The 27,124-nt window shown below is 42.1% G+C and overlaps 2 pseudogenes across 1 annotated transcript; one reads left to right on the top strand and one right to left on the bottom strand.

Annotated features, from left to right (window-relative positions):
- Positions 1-5,318: 5,318 nt before the first annotated feature.
- LOC148918992 (uncharacterized) lies at positions 5,319-9,204 on the bottom strand (annotated as a pseudogene). Its single transcript, XR_016125335.1, has 6 exons — positions 8,532-9,204; positions 8,201-8,427; positions 7,869-8,069; positions 6,343-6,482; positions 5,795-6,264; positions 5,319-5,720 (listed from the first exon to the last, which is right to left on the bottom strand). The product of XR_016125335.1 is annotated as an uncharacterized LOC148918992 (transcript).
- A 1,368-nt stretch (positions 9,205-10,572) lies between these two features.
- On the top strand, positions 10,573-13,562 carry LOC148918991 (receptor like protein 28-like; annotated as a pseudogene).
- The last annotated feature ends 13,562 nt before the right edge of the window (positions 13,563-27,124 follow it).

Below are 27,124 nucleotides of genomic sequence, written 5' to 3'. Positions count from 1 at the left end.
CTTTCATTACCACTAGGAGAAAGAAATCCAGCCCTCCGCATCGCCTTCTACACGCACGTAAGATCCTCTCACCCACATACATTCTTTCCAGTTTGCCCTAGGGTGCAAGGGCTTAACGACGAAGGCATGTGCCTCCTCTTCCTTCCACCCTTAGCGGCGAGCCTCAATTGGTTCTACAGCTGAATCCCGCACCATTAACACATTTGATCAAGCAAGCCTTCTGGACCATTTCATGATCCGCATCGATCGCCTCAACTCTCGGACGACCTGCATGTTTAGATAGGGTGAGGACGAGCCTTCGGAGTATGCACCTAGGTTCAGCCACAAATACTCCCGCTGCCCAGATCGATGATCGTGCCGCCTTAAGTGCTTTTAAGGGTGGTCTCCGAGAGTCCAACTTCTGGTACTTGGTGCATAACAACCCTTGGAACACATATGTTGAGCTAATGAAGCAGGCGATTCATGCCAAGGTGAGTACTTCAACTCCAAGCGTGGCCCAGCCACCCCAACAGTATAATCCTTTTGTCGATCCTCCACCTTTAGTACCCACCCGCCCCACCTCAACATTCTACTCCTCCCCATACCCTGTGGTGCCCAAAGACCCAAAATGAAGGATAGCTACCAGATAGCTTCAACAATAACAAAGTGGTAGACATGGCAACCACCACCACCCATGGAGGCAACCCACACAGAGGTGATCGGGCTCTACTCCCCTTCTCATCCAAGCCTAGGTTCGAGGTCTTCACCACCCCGAACACTACCTACAAGAATGTCCTAGTGCACGAGGCACCTATCATACCCAAGCCTCCCCCCTGGAGACCAAGCAGCAAGCCTATGCCTAACACAAGTGTTTTCGTCGCTTTCATCTGTTCGGTGGCCACGATACCGAATCTTGTGTTGCCTTGCGCAACATCATTGAAGGACTTATTCGTGAAGGAAAGCTGGATAAATACGTGCACAACCTAACACCCCCACCTACCCCTTACCAACGGCAGATCAACATGATCTCAACCATCAGTGGTGGTCCTACCATGGCTGGAACCTCCAGTAACTCCATCAAACATTATGTCCGCTCCACATATGCGCACTGTGTCTTCAAGATCGAGCAGGAAGCCTGTCAAGACACAAAAATCAGGTGGGCTCCCATCACCTTCTGCGAGGAGGAGGAGCATGGTGTCATTCTCCCCCATGATGACCCAATCATTATCCGCGTCGACATTTCTAACTACGACGTTGGGCGTATCTTGGTGGACACTAGCAGCTCGGTCAGTGTGATGTTTGCTGATGCTTTAATGAGCTCTAGGTCCCGTCTCAATATCTCAACCAAAGCATCACACCCCTTGTGAGCTTCTCCGGTGAGGTTGTCCAGCACATTGGAAGTATTCATCTCCCCATCTCTATTGGAGCTGCACCCGAGCGACGGTCACAGCTCTTTTCCTCATTATTGACGCCCAACAACCTACAATGTCATCCTTGGGCGCCCTGCCATGGCCCAAATGAAAGTTTTCATTTCCACACATATGCTACTGCTGAAATTCCCTACACCCTATGGCACAAGCACGGTGCGTGGCGACCAACTTGGCCCTTGAAGCTGCTATGCTTCAGCAGTGAGGTCCACAAATCGCCAACATAGGGGTGACGCCCTTGCAGAACTGTGCTCCACCCCACCTCGTGGCACCGAGCGACTGTAAGACCCTAGGGAGGAATTGTCACCCAACAGTCGAACCTGTAGAGTATCTTGAGCTAGTTATTCTCCATGATGACATCCCGGATCGGGCAGTCGGGATCGACACATTCCTCTCACACAGCCTTCTCTTTGATCTTGTCACTTTCCTCCGCCTTAACTCGAGGTCTTCGCTTGGTCATACAATATCATGCCCGGCATATCACCGACATCATCTCCCATCGGCTAAGCATTAATCCGCCGTCCGACCCGTTCGGCGCGTCGTGCTTATGACCCGTAACGGTATGAGGCCATGAGAGCGAGATGGATAAGCCGAGTACCATTGGATTTATCAAGGAAGTTGACTATCCCACTTGGCTGGCTAATGTGGTGATGGTCCGCAAGAACAAAAAGAGTCGACGATGTGCGTGGACTACACCTAATCTTAATCGGGCTGCCCAAGGATAACTTCCTTTACCTCGTATTGACCACCGGTGGTTGACGCCACACCGCCACGCCTCCTCGGCTTCATGGATGCTTACTCGTGGTACAACCGGATCTTCATGCACCTCAAGACCGAGCCTGCACCTTCATTACAAATCGTGGTCCATATGCTACATAAGGTGATGCCCTTCGAGCTCAAGAATATCGGGCTACTTATCGCTTGGTGAATAGCAGTCTCTTCGCTTCCACCGATTGGCAACACCATGGAGGTTTATGTTGATGACATGTCTGGTCAAGAGTCGCACTGACCAGCACATCCCTAACCTCTCTGCCATGTTCACCATCTTGAAGAAGTATAGAATGAGGCTCAACCCCACAAAGTGTGCATTCGGGGTGGCTTCAGGCAAATTCCTTGGCTTTATGATCAGCCAGAGGGGTATTGAGGCCAATCCAGAGAAGATCCAGGCCATCTTAGACATGGCGATACCCAAGACGGTTAAGGACATTCAGAGCCTTATCGGGCGTGTCGCCCTGACCAGATTCATCTCCAAGGCCACGATCGCTGCGCCCCATTCTTCAAAGCACTTAAGGGTAGCAAGCAGAGCATTACCTGGATTGCTAAGTGTGACAAGGCTTTCAACGGGCTCAAGGAGTATATGAGCCGGGCCCTTTATTGTCAACACCTGAGCCGAGACACCCTCATGATTTATCTCTCTGTCTCGGCTACAGCGGTTAGCTCTGTGCTCATCTAGCCAAAGGAAAGTGTTGAACACCTAGTGCATTATGTCAGCAAAGCATTACAAGATGCCGAGGTTCGGTACCCGGACATTGAGAAATTGGCATTCACCTTGGTGGTTTCGACTAGGCGCCTCAGACCATACTTCCAAGCTCACACCATACATGTCTTAACCAACCAACCGCTCTGGCAAGTGTTGCAGAAGCCAAAGACTTCTGGGAGGTTAGTTAAGTGGGCCATTGAACTTGGTGAGTTTGATATCCACTACAAACACCGCCCAGCCACAAAGGGCTAAGCCATGACTGACTTCATATCCGAATTCATCGAACCCCATGCTTTGACCAGTCCACAGATTACAATCGAGCCTACTCCTACCTCGAGCCAGGTCTACGTCGCCAAGAACGGCACCCTAGACCTGACTTAGCCCTTATGGACTTTATATGTGGATGGCTCTTCCAATGCCTAGGGATTTGGAGCTGGTCTCGTTCTCATCTCCCCAGACAAGGTTGTCCTTGAGCACGCCCTCCGCTTAAAATTCCAACCTTCCAACAATGAGGCCGAATACGAAGCACTTTTAGCCGGCCTTCGGCTAGCCAAGGAGATGGGCGCCAAGCAAATTCAAATATTCAGCCACTCACACTCGTTGTCCACCAAGTCAACCAAGACTTCACTGTTAAGGACGTCTCCATGACAACCTACCTCCAACATACTCGCCATCTGCTTATAACTTTCGATGCTTATCTTACAAGCCAGGTGCCACGCTTTGAGAACAACCATGCCGATGCTCTGGCTAGGTTAGCCTCGGCCATAGAGCAAGGCAGCGGCCGTAATACCCACATGGAAATCTTGGATCAGCCCAAAGACACGGGCACCGCTCATCTGCGCCATTGATCCCAGCCCCACATGGATGGACCCCATCCTTCAATTTTTGCAGAACTAGACACTACCTGTTGCTCATGCTGAAGCACGGCGTGTTCGTTATTGCTCCACCCTTTACCTACTCATCAATGGCGCCCTATACAGGCATGGTTTTAGCCTCCCCTACCTTCGGTCCTCCGGGAAATCCATGAAGGCATTTGCGGCAATCATTCAGGCACTCGGTCACTAGCGCATAAAACCATTAGGCAAGGATACTTCTGGCCCTCACTTCACACTAATGCCCAGACCTTCATCTAGAAGTGCGATAAGTGTCAGCGATTTGCTAACATCCCACAACTTCTAGCTGAGACATTAATAGCCATGGTCAGCCCTTGGCTATTTGCCCAATGAGGACTTGACCTCATTGGACCTATGCCTGAGGGCAAGGACCAAGTCAAGTATGCAGTTGTAGCTGTGGACTACTTCACCAAATGGGCTGAGGCCGAAGCCTTAGCCACCATCACTGTAGCCCGCATTGAAACTTTTGTTTGGCAAAATATCGTATGTCGCTTCGGCATCCCCAACACCATCGTCACAGACAATGGCCGACAATTTGACAATGCGAAGTTCAAACAATTTTGTTCCAACCCTCAAGATAAAGCTTTGCTTCGCCTGCCCAGCCCATCCTCAATCTAATGGCTAGGTTGAAGCCGTGAACAAGATCATCAAGAAAACTCTAAAGACCAAGCTTGACAAAGCTAAGGGTTGTTGGCCAAAGCTACTCCCAGAGGTTTTTTGGTCCTACCGCACCACCTTTCGTACCTCCACAGGAGAAACATTGTTCTCTCTTTCCTTTGGTACTGAAGCCGTGGCACCAGTGAAGATTAGCCAACCCACATACCGAACCTCTACTTATGAGGCCGAAGCCAATGACGAGCAGTTAGCCTTGAACCTCGACTTCATTAATGAGCTTCGTGACCAGTCCAACATGTCGTGGCACCGGTGCAGAATGGCAGTCCACATACCGAACCGTCACGTTCAAACAGCGCATCGCTAAGTATTATGACTCCCGGGTTAAACCCCGTGCTTTCAAGATTGGGGACTAGGTCATGCGCAAGGTTTCCTTGGCCACCAAGAATCATACTGAAGGTACCTTGGGCCCAACATGGGAAGGTTCTTATGAGGTTACCAAAGTCTGCCGCCCCGGCACTTATCAGCTTCGTGATACCAAGGGCAAGACCTTGCCTCATCCTTGGAATGCTGATCACCTTAAGTACTACTATAAGTAAACATACCTAGACCCTAGGACATTATGTTTTCTTAGACTTTGGTCTCGAGCCTTGACTCAACCAACTCTTGTACTTTTTGCCTTTCGGCACATATTTAATGAAACACCCGACTCTGGCTCATTCTCATCAATCACATGGTTATCATTTTGCTAGCACAATTGATATCAAATGACAACAAGTCCAATATCATAGCAAATCAAAATAACCTTGCCCCAGGCAAGGCAAAATGTTCATACATAAACAAAAATAAACATAAAGTGTTTTAAGTATATAGCTGAAATACATAAGGAAGGCTCTGACTCAGTCGAAGGGCATCCCAGTGGCTGGCTCACTCGGGTGCAACAACTGCATCATCAATAGGGGGACTAGGTGAAGGAGGCTCGCCACTCGTATCAAAGTTAATCTCAACCGAAGGGTTGAACCTCGTCAACCTTTCCTCCCAACGCAGCTGCATCGCCACCATCTGATCCATGACGTAACTACGCAACTCCTTTGAACTCCGAAACGACTCGACCGCTTCGGCTGGGGCAGCAGCTACCTCTTCGGCCCTCGACCGCTTCAGCTCTTCCATCTCCTTGGCCATCGCCGCTTTCGCAGTAACTGTGGTGTTCTTCTCTTGGATGGCCTCCTGCGCCTCCGTTATCTTGTCCTTGGTCATCTCATGGCGCCTCTTCAACCTTTGGATCTCCTTATCTGCCTTGGCCATATTCACGTACATCTCACCATAGGCCTGCAACACAAAGCATCATCAGTCAAAGGCAAACTAGAATGATAAGAGCAAATTCTTAAGGCAAGAAAACTTACATAGGCATGGGTAAAGAGCGTCTTCTGGGCCCAATCTGCATAGGAGGTGGCCGGGGTCCTCACTAGAACCTCGGGGTCACACTTCACACCTTCCAAGAAGATGTTCACTAAGGGAACCTCCTATTGATGCATGGCCATGTTCACATCCTTCTTCTGCCGACGTAGCTTGGAGAAGTCCTCCTTCTCTACCCCATCGCAAAACGCCCTTCATACCGGCGGGAGCTTCGACGGCGCCTGGTCAAAGGGAGGAAGCCTCGGCTCGGTCCCCATCACACTCTGGTGAGCTTCCTCCAACGCTCTCTTCTTTCCCAAAGACATTGGCAACCAGGCCTTCATCATCTCTAGGCCGCTTACACTCTGGGAACCTCCCTTCTCCACCTTCTTGGCCCGAGACTCCCTTAGCCGTTTTTGCATCTCGGGATCATCCAGATCCATAGCCACCTTCGTCCTTCCCCTTATGATACCTCCCACTGCACATCAAAAGCTAAGTTAGTCTCAACTACAAAAAGAATCATAAGACAATAAAAAACAGTGACCCAAGTACTTACTCTTTTGCAAGAGTCCGGACTTGTACAGTTCTTCTGGGAGACTAGGTTTTTGCACTCGCTCTGGGTATTCGACAACAGTGACCTCACCCTCTCAACCTCGTCTTCTCGCTCCTTGGAGATTGGTCCCCACTTCACCGAACCTGCACCAATCGTTAGATAGAACTCAGCCATTTACACTTGCACAAGCAAAAATGAAGAACCAAGAGTCAAAGCACAAGTAAAAACACTACAAAATAACAACTAGTCTTAAAGGATGGGGCTAAGGGCCTATAGACTGGAAATGGGTTGGAATGTGTCTGGAGACGGTCTTCCCTGGAGGACACTCCCAATCACCATAGGCTAAGCACCGTCTGTTCCTCCAAGACTTATGAGTACTGGGCTTATGCCCAATAAAATAACCCATCTCTTTTGCCTTTCGGCAATTGGCTTGTACCCAACCGAAGGTTCCCTGTTGCTTGGAGATTGAATACAGGTACATAAACTGCTCAAATGTTGGCTCCCCCAACCTAACCAACCACCAAGCAATATAAACTCCATACAGAAGAAGCCAAAAGTTGGGATTGTATTGCCCTAGTGCATACCCCAACTTGGCCAACATCATTTGTACCCAAGGATGAAACAGTAGTCTGAGGCCATGCTGGTACATATCTGTGAAGATCATCACCGAACCCTCCAGAGGGTATCTTACTACATCCGCAGCACTGGATAACCTCAAACCCACATAGGGTGGAACACAATAATCTGTCAAGCTCGCCAATTTTACCTCAGTAAATGTCCGAAGCTCCTATTTATAAAGTCCCAAGGGTACATAAGAAACCCTAGCACCCTTTCACCTTTCCTTTCAAAATCCTTGTACATGCAACATTTTGAAATTCCAATTTCAAGTTTTTCAAAAAAAAAAAAAACGGGCTAGAATTTGGAAAGACCTTGCCGAACGGCAAGGCCCAGGGAAACATTTTTGGGGGTCACAAAAAATTCACACCTTGCCCAAAGCTTTGCTGACCCAACTCCAAGCCTTGACAAACCCAAGCCCTTGAGAAAACTTGACTGAGCCGGCCCCAAAGTTTGACCAAAAGCTCAAGGACTCAGGTCCCTTGCCAAAATCACCAAGTCGGAAGGCCCATCTCTAAAACAGGCCCGGCTCTAATGCCAACGTAGCTCTCAGCCTTCCCAAGCTGAAACACCAAGGAGATCGGGGCCCACGGTCTGGAGAGACCCTTGCTCGCACTGTTCCGCCTAAGCCCAAATCCCACCTACCCTACCTAGCCCACGAAAACCACCACACCAAGGCCCGAAACCTGTGCCCGGGCCAGAGGTTGAGAGGCTCGGTTCCGAGCCACGTGCCGAACAAAGCAGGCCCAGCCTCCTCTTAGATCTTGCCGAAGACAAAGCAAGCTCCAAGGGGCTCACAATGGCACTTCAGAAAATTCAAAATTTTCTCTAGGCACCCACCACAACCTGAAGCTCACCACCTACCAAAACTGCAAATGTCCTACCGATCGGCAGGCTTGGGCTTAGACCCCTACCGAAGCTGGTCTAGGCTCACGACACCATGGCTCGAGTCACGGCTGGTTCACGAGACAAGGGTTGTACTGAGGTCTGCAAACCACATGACATCAAAAATCACCTTGCCCAAATCCACTTGCCAAAGGTGGACGACCCAGCTACCAAAGCCCAGCTTCAGTTCACACACAAAAAAGCCCAGCTCCAATCCTTCTTCCAAGATCCTGCTCAAATTTGAAACAACCAAAAAACCCACATCAAGTTGTGCATACATGCTCTACAAAGGACCTCAATCAACCCTTGCCGAACGGCAAGGATTGTACAGATAACGGAAGGCTTCAAAAAACACACTTACCTCAACAAAAGGCCCCGCCTCAAGAATTCCAAGTTTGCCTTCGCAGGAACCAAAGACCCAGGTCCTTGTCGAACGATGCCCAGCCTCAGGTCACGCATGGAATGGCCTAGCCCAAGGGGTCCACAAGATCCTTCTTGCCAAAATTTCAAGTCTTGCCTGTATCTACATCTGATAACGAGGCCAAGGACACCCACCCAGCTCCAGTTCACGCGGAGCCTCTTTCAGACCTGTCAAAGAATCCACAAACATAATATCATACAGGATGCTCAAAATGGCCTTGCTGAATGACAAGCTCCATGAAACACTTTTTTGAAGGACACGTACAATATACCTTACCAACAATAACGAACGGTATCAGCCCAAGACTTGGAACTAGCTCAAAACAGAGAAGTCACAGTTTGATCAAGACACCCAAATTGCAAGGAGAACTCAGTCCGTTGTCACGAGGCCCTGTTCACGTCCCGACCCGATCAAGTATGTCGAACGGCAAGGCCGAAACCCCTGTCCCGACGTCAAGATCACAAACACCAAACCTCCTTCTCCTTGCCGAGCTCACTGTCTAGCTTCAAGCCTTCCGTGCCAAAACAAGCCCAGGTCAGAGAGGTTCTGAACCAGCTCCAAGTGAGGCCTTGCCGAAGCTTGCAGACCTTCGGTCCCTTTCTCAAAGCCACAGCCCGACTACCATAAGCTGAACCATAAGGAGGCTTGCACTGAAGTGAGAGCCGGCCACCCTTGCCGAACGGCAAGGGTCGTGCGAAGACTAAGTAGGCCCTCGTAAATGAAACACCCTTGCTCTCCCCAAAGGCCCAGCCCCCACAACCCACACCGTGGCCTCGCAAAAACTCAGATAACCCCTGCCGTTAGGCAGGGAGAGTGTTGCTGAACTATTTCAGGGATATGCTCGTGAAGAGTTGGCGACTGATGAACTAGAGACCCAGGCACTTTTTCTTTCACCACAATTTATCCTTTCCCAAGCCTTATAGCCACAGCTCTAAAAAAAAAAAAAAAAAAAAAAACAAGGAGTCCCAGCTACTTCTTGCCGAACGGCAAGGGCTATAAGAATTTATTTATTCCCCTCTCACAAAGGCTGAACCCTAGCTTCAACATATATCACCACTGGCTTTGGCCCAGCCCACTCCGAAAAGCCCAGCTCATAGCTCCCATGCCTACACAAAAGGCCCAGCCTTTTTGACCCTAAGGCCTTACCTAGGCCCAAAAGTGGACCAGCTTCTCTGCCAAAACAAAAAGGGCCCAGCCCCTTGCCTCCCAAAATGAAGGCATGGTCGTGACCCGCTCTAACACCTGGAGGCCCATGAGCTATTCATTTGTTGAAACACTAAATTTCAAAGGCCCAAGGCTTCCAAAAAAAAAAAAAAAAAAAAGCCTGCCACACAGCAGGCATTGTGCAAGAAGAATAAGGGTTCACCATTCAAGGCCCCAGCCTCTTGCAACCTAGCTCCATAGAACCTAAACCCGGCTTCCTTGCCAAACACTTGGGTACCCAGCTACCAAATAGTCCTAGAAGCTCACACAGCTACCAAGTGTTGCCGCAACTTCTAGCTTGCCAACTTGGGGGACTAGGGAATCCCCTACGGCTCCCACTGAACCTGGAATGCTCGATCATGATTACACAAAAACTCACAAGTTCCCAACCTAGAAGACTACTGTTTACACCATAATCAACCGAGCATATCCAACCTCAAAACAACTAACACCAAGGTAGACACACCTTCTCCCCTGCCAAAGGAAGACACTCTTCTAAGGTGCCGAAGCTCCCGACTCTGGAGCTCACAAACTGCCAAACCTAATCTCCATGACACATGTCGCCATCGCAGCGACTTACACAAAGTTCCACATCGAAATCTACACAAACCTCCCACTTTCACTTCCCTATAAATAGGGAACAGTACCCTAGTAAAAACGGTAACTACTTTCTTACATTTTACTGTTACTCTGCTAAAGTTACCACTCTTAGCTGACTTAAGCATTGGAGAACCTTCGGCCGGCACTACACCGGTGTCCAAAGCTTAACGATTGCTTCTCCTATTTTGTCTTCTGTAGGCTAGCCCCTTATTGAAGGCCCAGACCCTTCTCCTGTTGAAGGCAAACCCCTTTTTCCTAAGTTGACCCTCTCTGAAAAAGAGCATCAACATACCCTTTTCGAGACAACCTATGGTTGTACTCGCATTTCTCCCTTCTCTGTGACTGCTCAGAATGCATAGCCTCAAAATCTGGGGATAACCTTGAAGCTTCAAAGGCATCCCATTCAGATTTCTCTATAAAGTTGTAAAGCTAAGAGGGCTCTTTTAACTTCTCCTTCTCATTTGCGAATGGAAGGATAAACTGCCTAGTTAAGGTAGACTTGAAGAAAGATGGGTTGGTTGTCATGGTTGTGCCTCCTCTTCCTGCTCTCTACTACTTGTTAATTCAACTCTACTTGTTCATCATGTAACTCTTCATCTTCTCTTTCTTTAGGGCATTTATGCCATCTCGAAGACAGCTCTGCTTTGCTTCAATTCAAAAACTCCTTTTTTATTGATACCCTTTACTCATATTCTAATAGGACAATTTCTTGGCAAAAAGGCAAGGATTGTTGCACATGGAGTGGAGTTACTTGTGAAAAGATGACAGGTCATGTGATCGGTCTCAACCTTGGTTCTGGTGGGCTTCAAGGCAATATCCATTCCAATAGCAGCTTATTCTCTCTTGGCCATCTCAAGAGGCTAGACCTCTCTTATAATGATTTCAGAGGTTCCCAATTTCCTCCAAGTTTGGTGGCTTTGTAAGTATGACTCACCTTGACATCTCTTACTCCAATTTCAGTGGCCCCAATCCTTTCCGAAATTTCCCACCTTTCCAACTTGGTTTCACTAATCTCTCGCAATATTCATTTTCAACTGTGAGACTAGATACTCTTAATTTTAACAGAATTGTTCAAAACCTAACCAATCTTAGGGAGCTTGTTCTAAACGAAGTTGATATGTCATCAGTTGTACCTGATTCCTTACAAAATCTGTCTTCTTCTTTGGAAACTCTTGAACTCTACTGGTGCCACTTGCAAGGAAAATTTACAGAAAACATTTTTCACCGACCAAATCTTTGACTCGTAGATTTAGGCTACAACTATAACCTCACAGGTTATTTCCCCAAGTCTAACTGGAGTAGTCCGCTCGAGATGTTGGATCTCTCTCAAATAATAATCTCAGTAGATTGGCATCATCCGACAAGAAATTTCAAGTCTTTGAGAGATTTGTCTCTCAGAAATTGCAGTTTTGTAGGATCATCATTTCTTGGTACCTCACACAAATCATGCGGTTGGACCTCTTGTCTAACAGTTTTGGTGGCCAAATCCCATGGTCGTTCTTTTTAAACCTTGAGAGACTCACTCACTTTTATCTTAATGGCAACAATTATGTTGGTCAGTTTCCAAAGTTGAGAGCAACTCGACATCGAACTCTTCATTATATGATTTTTCAAAACAACAACTGGTGGGTCCTATTCCTCGACACTTAACCGTGCTCCATTTATATGAGAACCAACTCAACGGAACGATACCATCGTGGTTAGGTAGTTCACCATCATTGGAAGAGTTAAGTAACCAACTCAGCGGTAATATCATTAAGTTCCAATCTCGCTCTTTGTCATGGCTTAGTTTAAGGGATTACAAGTTGGATGGCCTGATTCCAAGATCAATCTTTGAATTTTAAAAACCTTTGGCAACTTGATCTATCATCCAATAACTTGGGTGGCACTGTGGAGTTGGAAAATTTTTCAAAACTCCAAAGTCTTTATTGCCTTAATCTTTCCTTTAATAATCTATCCTTGAGCTTCAACCATTTGAGCAACAACACCTGGCCTCAACTTTGGTTACTAGATTTGTCGCCTTGTAACATAAGTGAGTTCCCATACTTTGTAACAACCTCACAAAATTTGGAAATGTTATACCTTTCCCACAACCGAATCCAAGTCGACATTCCCAAATGGTTGTTGGATTTGGGGAAAGATTCATTGAGTTATTTGGATCTTTCTCACAACTCTTTGACTGGCACTGTAGGACTACTTCGGTGGAAAGAACTCAAGTATCTTGACCTTCGCAATAATTCTCTCCAAGGAGAGCTTCCAATTCCATCACCTTCCACATCTTACTTTTTCATATCAAATAATCAATTCACTGGAGAGATACCTCCAACAATCTGCAGCCTGAGTAGCTTTCAAATCCTTGATTTGTCTAATAATAAATTTAGTGGCAAAATTCATCAATGCATAGGGAATTTCAGTCAGAGCCTCTCTATTTTGAATCTACGGAATAAGAAATTTCATGGCGTGATTCCTGGGACATTTTATGAGGGAAACGTTTTGAGAAATCTTGATCTTAATGAAAATCAGTTAGAATAGGGTCGTTGCCGCCAACTTTGCTCACATGTAGAGAGTTGGAAGTTCTAGACCATGGAAACAACAAAATTCAATACACATTCCCAAATTGGCTGTAATCTCTTCCAAAGTTGCAGGTTCTTATCTTGAGGTCTAACAAATTCTATGGTGAAATATGCATTCCAAAAACTAAGTTTGCATTCCAAAAACTAAGTTTCCATTCCAAAAATTGCATAACATAGACCTCTCCAAGAATCGGTTGAGCGGTCTTTTGCCAACAAAATATTTTGAACATTTGACGGCCATGATAAACTCACAAGAACATAGATTGAAATATATGGGAGAGGGCTACTATTAGGATACGGTGTAGTGACAATTAAAGGCATCAAATTTGAAATGGAGAAGATCCAGACGTTCTTCACAACTATTGATTTCTCAAACAACACTTTCAGAGGAGAGATTTCAGGTGTAATCAATAAGCTTAAATCATTGAAGAAGCTTAACTTTTCTCATAATGAGCTTAAAGGTACAATTCCACCATCATTTGACGAAATGAGCAATCTTGAATGGTTAGATCTGTCTTCAAACAAACTTGCTGGTGATCTTGCGGAGGAATTGGCAAATTTGACATCACTATCAAAGTTCAATGTTTCAAAAAATCAACTTGTGGGGCCCATACCTCATGGAAAGCAATTTGATACATTTGAAAATGATTCATATAGTGGAAATACAGGATTGTGTGGATTGCCACTTTCTAAAACTTGCAGTGCACATCAATCACCACCATCATCATTCCAACAAGAGGATAATTTGGAGCATGGGAATGGTTTTGATTGGAAGGTAGTGTTGATCAGGTATGCATCTGGTGTGGTAATTGGAATATCTGTGGGATATCTTGTACTCTCTAATGGAACACTAGATTGGCTTGTTAAAGTGGTTGGAAGAAAGCAACATCGTAGAACTGTGAAAATCACAGAGCGACGTGCTTAAAGAAACCATTCCAAAAGTTTATGCATTTTCATATTGTATATCATTTTTTATGAATATTTTATTATGTCAAAGAGCCAATAAATATGCATTAATTTGAAAAGAGGATCCTCTTTACTTTTATTAAATTAGAATAATTGCTTGTGCATCTTGTAATTTGTCAAACATAATTGACAAATCAATTCAATTAATACACGTAATTTGGCTCAACTATGTTATATACTCCTATAATTTTTCTCATTCCAAAAATACAAGGAAATGAAAAGAATTAAATCACTAAATAGCATGCATAATTAAGTTGTATTTGCCCACAAAACTGAGGGTACAATACGAATCAACTTAAAAATTAACTACGACCGTGCAATTGACAATTAATTAATCAATTTTGATTGAGGAGTTGTAGCGGTGTACATGTTTCTTAGCTCGATTGTTTGGATAAGGTGCGATGCTTTTTGACTGATTTTTTTGAGGTGGCAATGAAAAACAAACAACGAAAGTTTTGATACCTCTTAAAAAATCCAAACAATTTTTTTTCTCCTTATCCAAACTTTTTTAGGTCCACACACAGAATGTGAATCATATTTGGACAAGTTTTCACTAGTAGGAATTGGAGGCAAAATGTGAAAACCATTTGAACACACAGAAATTATACCTACCAAGACCAAAGACCAAATATCAAATCAAAGCCTGGTAACTAGTTACAATAATTTCCTAGTTACACCCATGTAAAAATATAGATGCTTCACCCTCGATGTCAATAGATTCCTTGCTGATTTTGCGGGAAACAAAGTCAAGTACTTGCCATCTTAGCACTGTGGAACTCGTGACATTGCAAGACAACAAAGCTTGCTATAAATATCGTCTCAAGTATTACATTTTGGAATTTTTGTTATAAAAAATTTGCATTAAATGGATGGAGTTCGAGAGACTCTATTTGAGAGAGAGAGAGACTATTGCAGAACATGTGACATTGTTGAATAGTTCAAAAGTTGTAAAAAGAGAAATACAAAAATTAATCCACAACAAGTGACTGTGTGCATGACATGTTTTGACAGTAAATTGAACAAACTTAAAAAATTGACCATAAGTCCTCATCTCATTACCTTCATATTAATGAAGTCTTTAATTTACTCAAAACAAATCTCGGTAATAAATTTGTGAAATATGTTGTGGAGAAACACAGTTCGAGTCCCAACAGTTGCAACACCTGGTGGCTAGCGCGACTCAGTTTGAGTAAGGATTAGTTGAGGTGCGCGCAAGTTGGCTCGGACACCGCATGGTACTTAAAAAATATATATATGTGTGATCCACAAATATTGCTAAAACGAATGAGGGAAAAAGGCACAAGCATTCGCAAGTATAGGCCAAATTGTAGCAATGGTCCCTAGACTATACCCCAACTTTACTTTTCATCCCTTCTGTTAATAAATTGTTACCGTCGTACGTTAATTATGCCTCCAGTTGCAGAAACCGTCCTTGCCGTCATCTCTGTCAAATTTTCCGTTTAATTTGAGGGCATATTTGTCTTTTCAAGTGGTAGATTGAACAAAGGCATGTCCATATCAGCAACTTCTCAAACTTATGGCGCTAAACTTGAACCCTAATGCCATGTCAGCCATTTCTAAAAATATTAAGGCATCTGGCGAAAAAAAATTACAAAGGGAAAGGAGAAGAAGAAGATGTTGCAGGGTTCGGGTAGCCGTAACACATGGAAGCTTTGCGAGTGTGGGGGAGCTATTAAAAGATGGACTTCATGGACATATTCGAATCTTGGGAGAAGATTTGAGGCTTGTGAGAATAATCGGGTAAGTCACTTTGTTTGGCATTTTGTGTTTTTTCTCTGGAATTTTGTGGTTTTTGGTCCATGGGTTTTAGATCTAATCCTGGATATGGAAAATTCTTTAGAAGAACAGAGGCAAAGGTCATTATTGGGAGTGGGTGGACGAAGAGATATGCCCACGAGGAAACGAAGTTCTTCCTGGGTTGCTAAGAAGAATGAGAGGTATGGAGCAGGAGCTGAATGAAATAGAAGAAGATAATGAAGGACTGAGAGATAAACTCAAAGCAATTGAGCAAGAAAACAAGGAATTGACAGCAACAGTTGGAAGACTGGGAAGGCAGAGAATGAAGATGGGTGAGAAAATTATGGTGTATTGACATAGAGGGAAACTAATGTGGGTGGGTCTGTTTATGGCATGGGTTCTTGGAGTCATGGTTGCATTGTTGATGATTAAGATCCTAAATTTGTCTGAAAAAATTCCAGAGAATTTATGATCAAATAGTGAAATGTGTAATGTAATGAGTTTGGTACATTTGTGCCCTTGCATAACTTCAATCCAAAGTTGGGTACATTTGTGCCATTTGCATAACTGGAATCCAAAGTTTGGTACATTTCTTCCATTTGTGTCATTGTAATGTGCAAGTGTATAAGAACATCCCTTAAGATAAGATATAATTTGACAATTGCATAACTTGATTCCAAAGATTACATTAATTCCAATTGCATACTCCAAATACATAACCAAATTTCAATCAGATTTCATGCTCAAAATATGCCCTCCAAATACAAAGTTCCAACCAATATCCAATGCTAGCCCTGGATAGCAAAACACCACATTGTTCAAAACATCACTTTCAAATTCCCACCTAACCAAAAACTCAAGCAATTACACATCAAAAACTCCAACCTAACCAAAAAGTCTAGCAATTACACATCATGATGTTTGGATTTAGGAACATAATCATGGTCTCCAAGGTCTAGCCTTCTTTGCAGGAGATTTATATCTAATGCCGTGGCTTGAAACTGGCTAAGGTGAAGATTGGCCAGTTTTGGGTGGTCTAATCCTCTTTGCAGGAGATTTAAATCTTCTATGTGGGCTTGAAAATGGTTGAGGTGAAGATTGGTCAGTGTTTGGTGGTCTTAAAACAGGTTGAGATGATGATTGCACAATGTTTGATGGTGATGAAAAGGATGAATCTCCATTGTTTGGGAAGGGCTGTGAAGCAACTAGTGTTTTCCTTTTTTCATTCTCATCTCCAACCTTCAACAACATATAGCAAAACAATATTAAAAACATAATTTGAAAACACGAAGTTATAAAACAATCAATAAGATGTCACACTTACTGATGAAGAGCTAAGTTGTTTGCCCCTTCCTCTACCACTACCCCTTATTGCACCTCTATGTACACCCCTTCCTCTGCCTCTTGCAGGCCCGCTTGGCTCATTAGATTGGTCCTACAATGAAAAAAACAAGATGTCAGTTATTGGGCCCAATACATATTGCATAGTAACCCTAATACATAAAGCTACCTCAACTACCTTAGTTACCCCTTGGTTGCTAGAATTGGCAGCATCTCCTTGTTTAAAGTGTCCTATTTTATTATGTCCTTCCTAGCCACAAATACAACACCTGATCTTGATAAAAACCCTTCTCAATTTTGCAAAGGTTGGAATGTAATTAGGTGGTATAGGATTTGGGGGGACTGGAGCAAGTACTTCAACCTCAAAAGGGTCTTTGTTTCTTGATTTCTTGGGTCTTCCAGGCTGGGTCTTGTAAGGAGGAGGTCTAATTGGAGGCAAATTTGTCTTCTTCCATTGATCAATGGATGGCACAGGGTGGACCATTGGATCATATGAGGTAGAGGTAAGTAGTTTGGCTATAACACTCATGTGCATAGTCAAACACATTTTCTTGTCTGTGGAAAATACAAGAAATTGCATGTGAGCATGGGATCCCACACAAATCCCATCTTCTGCAAGACCAAGTCTTTGCACTTAGATCCACAACAAACTCAACCCCATACATATGAGACACTTGGTATTTCTTCTCACCTGCTAGCCTAGGAATACATTGATGTGCTCCCTTCTTGTTATTCTCAATGATCTTCACTATTCTAGGCCCAACAGGATGTTTCCAAACCCTGCCAGCAATTCTTCTTTCACACATCCTCAACATTACATAAGTTCTAATTCTTTCAAGGAGTGTTAAAATGGACTTGTCTCTTGCTTCTAGTATGCATGAGTTGAATGTCTCACAGAGATTGTTCAATAAGATGTCACACTTACAGTGTTCATCGAAATGAGATCTGCTCCAATTCTTTGGTGGCCTTTTTAAAAGCCACTTGTAAGCTTCATTATCTTGCACCTTCATTTTCTCCATCTCTGCTTCATACCATGGAACAGTGATGGCCCTTGCTGCTGCCCATAATATGTTCTTTAAAAGGAGCCCAAAATGTTGCCATCTGAAGTTGCTATAAAGGTGCCTCGCACACATTCTATGCTGAGCTGTAGGCACAAATGTTTCAATGGCTGGAAGAAGACCCCTTTGCTTGTCACTTATGAACACCCAAGCAGCCCCATTCTCTATTTTTAAATCAACTACCAACAACTTAAGAAACCACATCCAAGAACTCTTATTTTCAGCTTCAACTACAGCATAGGCAATGGGGAACATTCCATTATTCCCATCAACCCCAACAACTGTTAAAACTTGTCCTGTGTATGGTCCCTTCAAATGGCACCCATCCACGCCAATGACAGATCTAAATCCCTCTAAAAACCCTTTCTTACAACCTGCCAAGCACACATAAATTCTCTGAAAAACAAGTTCACCCTCAACCGTGTCATTCTTAATTACAATTGTGCTACCATTGTTAGAAGATTTCAACTGTTCAGCATATAATACCATAACCTTGCATATTGCTCTAGGTAGCTACCTTCAATGACCACTCTTGACAACCTCTTGGCTCTCCATATTTGATGTTTGCTTACATTCATAGCATACTGTTCTCGCACTTCTGCTTGCATTGCTGCCACATCCCAGTTGGGATTTTTCCTAATTTTGTCTACAAACCTAATGGATAGCCATCTTGCATTGCAATACCCCAACCTGTCAACTCTAGTGCACTCATATTCTAAAGAAAGAGTCTTGATTGCAAAAGTGGGCTGATTCCTATCTATCCTTGAAGCCAACACAACAAATGGGCAATACTTGTGCCCAGCACAATTTGCTCTGACCCAAAAATTATCATTCTTCACAAACTTTATAGATTTGTCTTCCATAATTGCGTACTCCTTAATAGCTTCCTTCATTTCTACTCTGTCAGCAAACTGCATTCCTAACCTAAACTGAAGATTTCTGTGGTCAGTTTCTCTTCTAAATTGTTTAAAGTTTGGTAATTTTCTCTTCTTTATCTTCTTTGACTTCTTAGAGTTTTCTCCATTTCCTTGGTCATCCTCGGAAGTTTCAGCTTTAAAAGGAAGTGCATCAGTGTCTTCACCATCATCTGAGATAGCCCTTGTACCTTCATTAAGAGGCACCATTTGAGGATCAATGGTTGGTTCCTCTTCACCCACATTTGGTGGAACATTTGCTCTCTTTTTTGTTGTCATTCTAGGATCAATGTTTGGCATCTCATCATCAGTGTATTCATAATCACTGTCCTTTAACTCTTCATCCTCCTCTTTTTCTTCCTTTTCAAATTCACTACCATCATATTCAACTTCCACATTTTCCTCTTCATTGTCTGCTTCATTACCTTCAGATTCAACTTCCACATTTTAATCAACTTCCACATGTTCCTCTTCAGCCACATTTGCATACTCCTCAAAATCCAATGATGGCCATACCACTTCTTTTTTATTGCCAAGTGTGTTCTGGCTAGTTGGATCATGGAAATACAACACAACTCTTCTATTTGATGGAATGGTAGCAACTAAGTGTGCAATCCACCTATCATCTAAGACCTCCTTCACAACATCTTCTGCATGCACCCTATATATAGGAACACTTTGGGCTTGTCACCTTCTAGGTTATATCCACTTTATACCCAAGCTCTGCCCCAATTTTCTTCAAACCCAATAGTGAGAAATAGTCATCCACACAGTTGTCTGCAAAGCACACCTTCCCACCCTTATATACACCATTTTCCAACAAACCAAAATAGTGAAGTTCTAAAGTGCATAGCTCGGGTTTATCTAACATAAAAAACAACATTACTTTGGTTACAACATCTGACAGAAAAGCAATATTTTTGACAGCTTTGAAACCACATTTTCTTGTCTCAAACCAAGGACAACAACACAGGACCACACATATAGCCAAACCAAAGACAACAACACAGGACCACACATATAGCCAAACCAAGGACAACAACACAGGACCACACATATGCAAACAAAGCTTAAACCTATAAAATATTAAATGCACTAAGTTAAAGTTGTAGTAACTTACCATACTTTGGATGGTCTCCAGACCACCTAAACACTGTCCCCATGTGAAGTATCTCTGTAAACACTTTGTAAACACTGAAACACTATCACTTTCGACTGTCCCAAAACAGAACCCTCGAATCTTCAATAATGCACTAATACTTCCGACTGTCCCTTTCAAACATGGCACTTTCGACCACAAATCGCACTTTGAAACATCACAATCAAGAAACCCTACCCCCTTTTACCCTTTTGCCCTTTTGCTCGCTTTTTCCTTTGTTTGAAGTGAACTTTCAGTTTCAAAATCGCGAAACATGACAAGGTTTCACTTTCAACATTGGTTGAATCCTTTTAATGTCGAAAATACTTTTTTGCCCATGCCAAGTAGGACTTGTCCATGCCACCTCATCAAATTAAACGGAAAATTTGACAGAGATGACGGTAAGGATGGTTTCTGCAACTGGAGGCATAATTAACGTACGACGGTAACAATTTAACAAAAGGAGGGACTAAAAGTAAAGTTAGGGTATAATCCAGGGATCATTGCTACAATTTGGCCGCAATATATATATGTGATCCACATTGCTTAATGAGTAGGTGAGTGCGTAGATGCAACGTGGCCCAATACGAAGTGGTGGTGACTTTCAATTCAGCCGATACCCTCTCTCTCTCAACTCATCACACGACCAAACATGGAAGCCTCAGTCTCTTCCTTCGCACAAATGGCAACTCCAAGCACCTCCAACAACACTCTCTTAGGAAGAAGCTGTTGGAAAAATGAGTGCTAAATTGCTATAAGATAAACAAAATAAATACTGCACATAAAACAGGTTTTTACAAAAGGAGAATTGAATTAGAAGAACCTTAATTGAGTCGAGGCAAGTGTTGGACACTCTGACCTTAAGACGAATTACGCCCCACACTGGTGCTTATGGTTCACTAGTGTTTGCCTCCCAGGATTCAACGACTCCCCTCCTTGTGAAAAAGCATTGCAATTCACAAGGAACTTTGAATCAAATTATGCAGGAACCTCTCTTTATGAAAACTCTAATGCTCTCTATATATGAAAGTCTGTATGTAGAGAATTAAATTGAATTAATAAAATTGTAGGAGGATTGCTCTATTTATAGATTATGAAATACTCTTTCCAAAAAGGTATCCCAATCTGAAAAGGCAAACAATGCATCCCTTGATTTGAAAAGTTGTCACCCCAAACAATGCATCCCTTGATTTGAAGAGTTGTCACCCCCCCATTGAAGATGTCTTAACCCAAGGGTCATGTCTTTAACCCAATAAATTTTATTAATTTCCATTCAAATAGAAAAATTAATATTAGTTAATATTAAATTTCCAACAGAAGCCTTAACATCTCAAAGCATGCAAGCTTTGCCAGAAAACCATGCAACCAGAACCAGCAGCAAGCTATGAAAAAACCAAGCACAAAAGCTTGGAGGGTTGCAGCAATTCATGATGTTCCGGTTGTAGCGGATCCAACCCCGGTTGCCATCACTTGGCAAATTGTTGTTGGAGCCATAGGTATATTTTCATTCTTAAATTATATAACTACTGTAAATTCTTTTTTAATTATTGAATTTTGACTTATTTTTTTGGTGCATGGGCAGCTGGAGTTACACCTTTTGTGGTGGCTGGGATTGAATTCAGCAAAAGAATAGTAAGTTTTCCAGAGTTCATAATTCATTCATGTATGAGTTTTTTCCAATTAATCATTTATTTTAGTCCATATATAATATGGTACTGATAATTATGCATACATTATATATATTAGATAGCACAGAAAAGATGTGAGGTATGTGGAGGGTCAGGGCTTGTTTTGACCAAAGAAGACTAAGTCAAATGTCCTGGATGTGGTATGTGTTCAGATCCTTTGCTTTCAAGGGGCTGAAAAAATCTGTTTCTCATTATTATTTATAATTTTTCTGGATTGAACTCCTCTGTTTTTTTTGGTCAGGTTAATTCACATTCTTCTTAAATTTTTTTCCAGGTGGATTTCTCCCTTGGCAATCATGGAAAAGATTCTTTTCTGGCTAAGATTTTTTTTTCCTGCCCTTAATATATTTTCCATAAGGTTCGACATTGATGGCCATGATAAAATTACAAGAACATGAACTGAAGTATATGGGAGAGTACGAATATCAGGATACTGTGGTAGTGGCAATTAAAGGCTTCAACATTGAAATTGTGAAGATCCAGACTTTCTTCTCAACGATTGATTTCTCAAACAACACTTTCATAGGTGATATTCCAACGCAATTGGCAAATTTGACATCACTTGAAAAGTTCGATCTTTCAAAAAACCGAATTGTGGGGCCCGTACCTCATGGCAAGCAATTTGATACATTCGAAAATGATTCATGCAATGGAAATGTAGGATTGTGTGGATTTCCACTTTCAAAAACATGTTTTCTACATCAGTCATCACCATCACCATTGCAAGAAGAAAATGATTTGGAGCATGGGAATGGATTTGATTGGAAGATAGTGTTGATGGGGTATGCATCTGGGGTGGTAATTGGAATATCTTTGGGATATCTTGTACTTTCTAACGGAATACCGGATTGACTTGTGAAAGTGGTTGGAAGAAAGCGATGGCATAAAATCACACCGGGGTGTATTTGAAGAAATTGTTCCAAAAGTATATGTATTTTCATATATTGTGTTATTTCTTATCAATATTGTATTATGTTAAAGGGCCCATAGCATGCATGAATTCCAAAAGAGAATGCTTTTTAGTTTTGTCAAACTGGATTGCTCGTGCTTCTTGTAATCTATAGGGAAGGAGATTTGAACTCATGTGCATAATGGGAGCACATATGCTATATTTGCTTTTTAACTATGTTATATACTCCTATAAATCGTCTCAATATGAAAAAAAACAAAAACAAGGAAATGAAAATAATATTTATTAAATCACTAAACAGCATGCATAAGTACCCACAACCCAAAACTACACGAATCAAGTTAAAATGGACAGTTGACAGTTGACTAGGACCATATAGTTAAAATAAAACAAAAATATCATGTTTAGTTAGGGTTCACGGTAGCAATTAATCTCTCATTTTGCAAGTATAAGAATCGTAGCAAGCAAGCCTCAAAAAATTAATCTCTCATCTAGCTCATTTTGCAAGTATAGCGAACGAACTATTGAAAATAAAGTTCAACTTTAACTAAACTAGAAATATAAACAAGAAGAAGGAAAAATGACTACAAGACCTCTTTGCGCACTATTTCCTTTTACATGCAATTTACAACTAGCTAAGAATTTAGGTATTAAGAGCATGATAGTTGAGAGTGACTCTACCTTAGTGGTTCGGTTCATGCATACTCAGTGGGAGTCCTCAAAATTCCTTCTGTTTTTTAAATTATTTATACATGTCATCGTAAGGGGGGGAATTCGAACAAGAATGGGCTATGATAAGGTGTTGGTGCTCCACATTCTCTATGAGCCTTTTTTGATGTCATTAGTATTCTTGATGATAGGAACATGGCCAGTCCTGAGTTTTGTAGGTCAAGGGAGAGAGATTATTATGAGGCCCTTCTGTATAATTCACACTTTTCACATGAAAAAAACAAAATAACAAAGTTTTTCTAAATATATGCCTCTTTTATTGGTTTAAAAATACTTTGATTCAAAATTAAACATGCTAAATATACCATATTTGATGTGTGCCTCTTCTTATTCTCCTCCGTCATCCATCAAGTTGGACTATATTTTGGGTGATGTTTGGCAGTGCTTTGTGGATGTTGTTGCCCGTTGTTCTAGCCCAGAAGTTTAAGCGAAAAAAAAGAACAAAAAATAAGCCCACACAAAATGCCCCTTTTTGGGTGTCAGATTAGCTTTTCCGTATTCATTTGGACTTTATTTCTACCGTTTGATAATCATTTTATTTATTTTTTATTTTCACTTTTATTGAAAACTAAAAACATGTTCGGTAAAAAATTTCATTTTCAGTCTTTGAAAAAGTAAAACTAGTTTTCAAAATTACCCTTATTTTTAAAAACAACTTGAAAGTATTTTCAGTTGTCAGTTTAATTTTTTGTTTTGCCATCCTTTCTTTTTATTTTTTTTGTTCAAATTGGTACTATCATTAACCATGGTCATCCTTTCTTATTCAACAATTTCACATCACCACACATACATTTCACTCTAGTTACCATAAGTTGATATTTGGGACCTCCCGACTTGGATGTTGCTCAACTCTTGCATTTAGCCACAGAGCCAATTTGAGCTTCAAAACCTCTATATCCAAAATTCACCAAAAATTCATCATTACTCTAAAAAAATTCATCCAAAAATACTACGAACTCTTTGTAACATGCATTTCATTTTATGACCTCAAATTCCCAATTTGACCCCAAAAGAAATTCATTTCCAAGTTTCACATAGAACTGAAATCAGTTACTAAACAACTTTTAAAAAGTTTTTCGTTTTCAGTTTTTTTGAAAATTCAATACCAAAGAACCGATTCTAGAAACTGATATAATCATCAAATGGGCCCAAGTTATGAAGAGTATGGCTGAGATCAACTTCATGATGCATTCATGCTCTCAAAGCTGATCATTGAAGGTAATTCATCTTTGATTGCATTGCATGCATTGTAGTGTTCTCTTTTGCATGATTGGTCATCATTGTTTGTCACATGTTACTGCCACATCATTTATTTTTCACATGAGCTTGCTTCTGTTGCCAGCTGTAGTTTTTCTATCTTAACCATTTTTGTCCAATTCTAGCTCTTATCATTAGCTCACGAGTGTCTTTATTTTGTGATGCCCTAATTTATGTAAAGGGTGGCTAATGGTAGAGAGAATCCAACACTTTCATTACTGGATTGTTGAGATGCATCTCTTAGTTCTGCCATTTTCTTTGTGAGAGTGTTCATGGTTTTTAAAATGAGATTTTCAAATAGCTCTTGAAATCTGCTTCTATTTTTGAAATCGACTTCACCCATTAAGAATTTTTTGAGAAAAAACTTTTACAATGCATTTTGTACTTGGTGAGGCCATGGTTTTCAAATTGAGATTTCCGTATTGCTTTTGAAATCTGCTTCTGTTCTTCAAAAATCTGCATCTAGCATTTCATACACTTCATATGTTTAGATCTAAATCAGATTCTCTACTCTTCATTCTCTCTCCTCCTCGATTCCTATAAAAAAGACCAAAGTAAATAGACCACGCCCAGAGGGTGTTGGCCAAAGGCCCTCCGATGCCTAAGTTAGGTCGATTGAATTTAGGAGAAACAATAACTAAAAAAAGGGTACAAAGATGTATTTATGGTGAGAACCGGGTGGCCGGACCCGTGTGTGGTGGCCGAAGCCGTGTGTGATGGCCAAAGCCGTGTATGTAAAATATGGGGAGAGGAGAGTTGGCAGGACTCGACCCAAATTCCACCTCGAAATCCGTGTTGAACCCTATTACCCATCCGACATCAAACCAATGTCGAGCGCACTTATTAAAAACATCCCCTCTCTGAAACAAAGGGAAAAGGGGTTGAGACTTCTATTGAAATTTTGGCAAAATCTCTCTTGAAAAATGGGATTAAACAAATTTTTCCACCTGTATAAAAAAAAAAAAAAAACAGAAATAGAATACCAACTACCAACACACACAATGCAACAACACATCGATTTCAAAATAGGCTCCGTCCTTAACTTCAACCCTACACGGTCAATGTCATAGCAGTTTGAAAATCTCTAGTTAAACAACCAAAGTAAAACTTTCAAGAAATGGACAACAAGTATCCTACAATTAAGCTGAGGCACGAGAAGAGGAAGGCTACTCGTCAACTCTGCTTTGGGGGCACAAAGCAGAACATTACGAGTGAACAAAAAAGTTTTAAACATAAACAATAGCAAAGTACTAACCCCACCGTTTTAGCAAACGATGCCAAAACATGCAATTAAAACAATTTATGTACAATTGCAAGCAGTTCTAAGGACTCAGGCCAAAATCAATCATCATTCCAAAACGGGTTTCAGACTCGTCATAGCCACAAACACACTTTAACCACATCCATTCAGTAAAACTGGAATAAAAACAAGCATTTAATCTCACTCAAGTTTCAATCGGGCTTCAGGCCCACTAACATATTCAAAACCAAACTCAACAAAAATAATAATTTAATTCGCGGCTGCACCTAGGTGAAACCCCAGGCTACCTACGTACCTCTTTGTGAGGGATCAAGCCACACGTAGTTATTATGACATAAATGATCACAATTCAGAAACATACTGATATTGTCCAAGTAAAACCAACAATTAAATTTAGATTCATTCTTAACTTCAATTTCCACAAGGCATATAACTAAATATTTTATAAACTCCTTTCTTCCCATGATTCAAACTCAAAACCATTTCCATGTAGAAACTCACATGAACTATGCATAACTCTTTTAAAACTAATCGTTTTCTCTGAACTCAAATTATCTTTCCAAAATTATTTCTTTCCCACAACCATACCCTATCCAAGGCGTATATTGCAAAACAACACTATCCAAACATCATAACAATGATTACACCTATGCAGACCACTCACCATGCACATGCTCAAGAAACCCCAACCTGAAAACCAATCCACATATTTTCCCACCCAGATAAATATATATATATATAAATACACCCCATAACATCATCATGTACCAGAGGAAAACAATCTAACTGAGGGATTGTTTGACTAGAATGGAAGATTCCTCAATAACCATGTGGCTAGGCAACGAGGTGTCCAACCGGGGGACTACCACTCTACAGCACACACACCGGAAAATCAAGCGCCACGTGTGGCCAAACCAAATCATATCCTACGTGTGCAAACTACCTCGCCAAGGGTCTACGACACACCCGACAAAGGGTGCCTGGACCTTTACCACACGCCAGAAAATCCAACACCATGTGCGGTAAAGTGATAGTAACTAAGTGAGCCCACACGCAAGAAAATCCAATGCCACGTGTAGGTTACGTAACCAGGGAAGCTACATATCATAGTGCACATCATGTACCGGTGGAAAACAATCTAACGCGGGGATTGTTTGACTAGCTTGCAGGGTTTCAACTTTCTATCGTGCGTCTTGGGATGAGTTGTCCAATTAGGGGACTATCGCTCTACAAAACACATGCCGGAAAATCCAACGCCACTTGTGGCCATATCAAAGCATGTTTTACGCATGCAGACTGCCCCGCCAAGGGCCTATGACACACCCAACCAAAGGTGCCTGAACCTTACAACATGTCAGAAAATCCAACGCCACGTGTGGTAAAGTGTGAGTAACCAGCATCCAAAGGAGCCTACACACCGAAAAATGCAACGCCACGTGTGGTAACTAGGGAAGGTACATATGATGGT

This window comes from Prunus mume, linkage group LG3 (genome assembly GCF_029339155.1).
Source record: "Prunus mume cultivar Tortuosa linkage group LG3, ASM2933915v1, whole genome shotgun sequence".
NCBI lineage: Eukaryota > Viridiplantae > Streptophyta > Magnoliopsida > Rosales > Rosaceae > Prunus > Prunus mume.
Note: the sequence above shows the minus strand (reverse complement) of the source record. Positions and strands in the feature narration are given on the sequence as shown.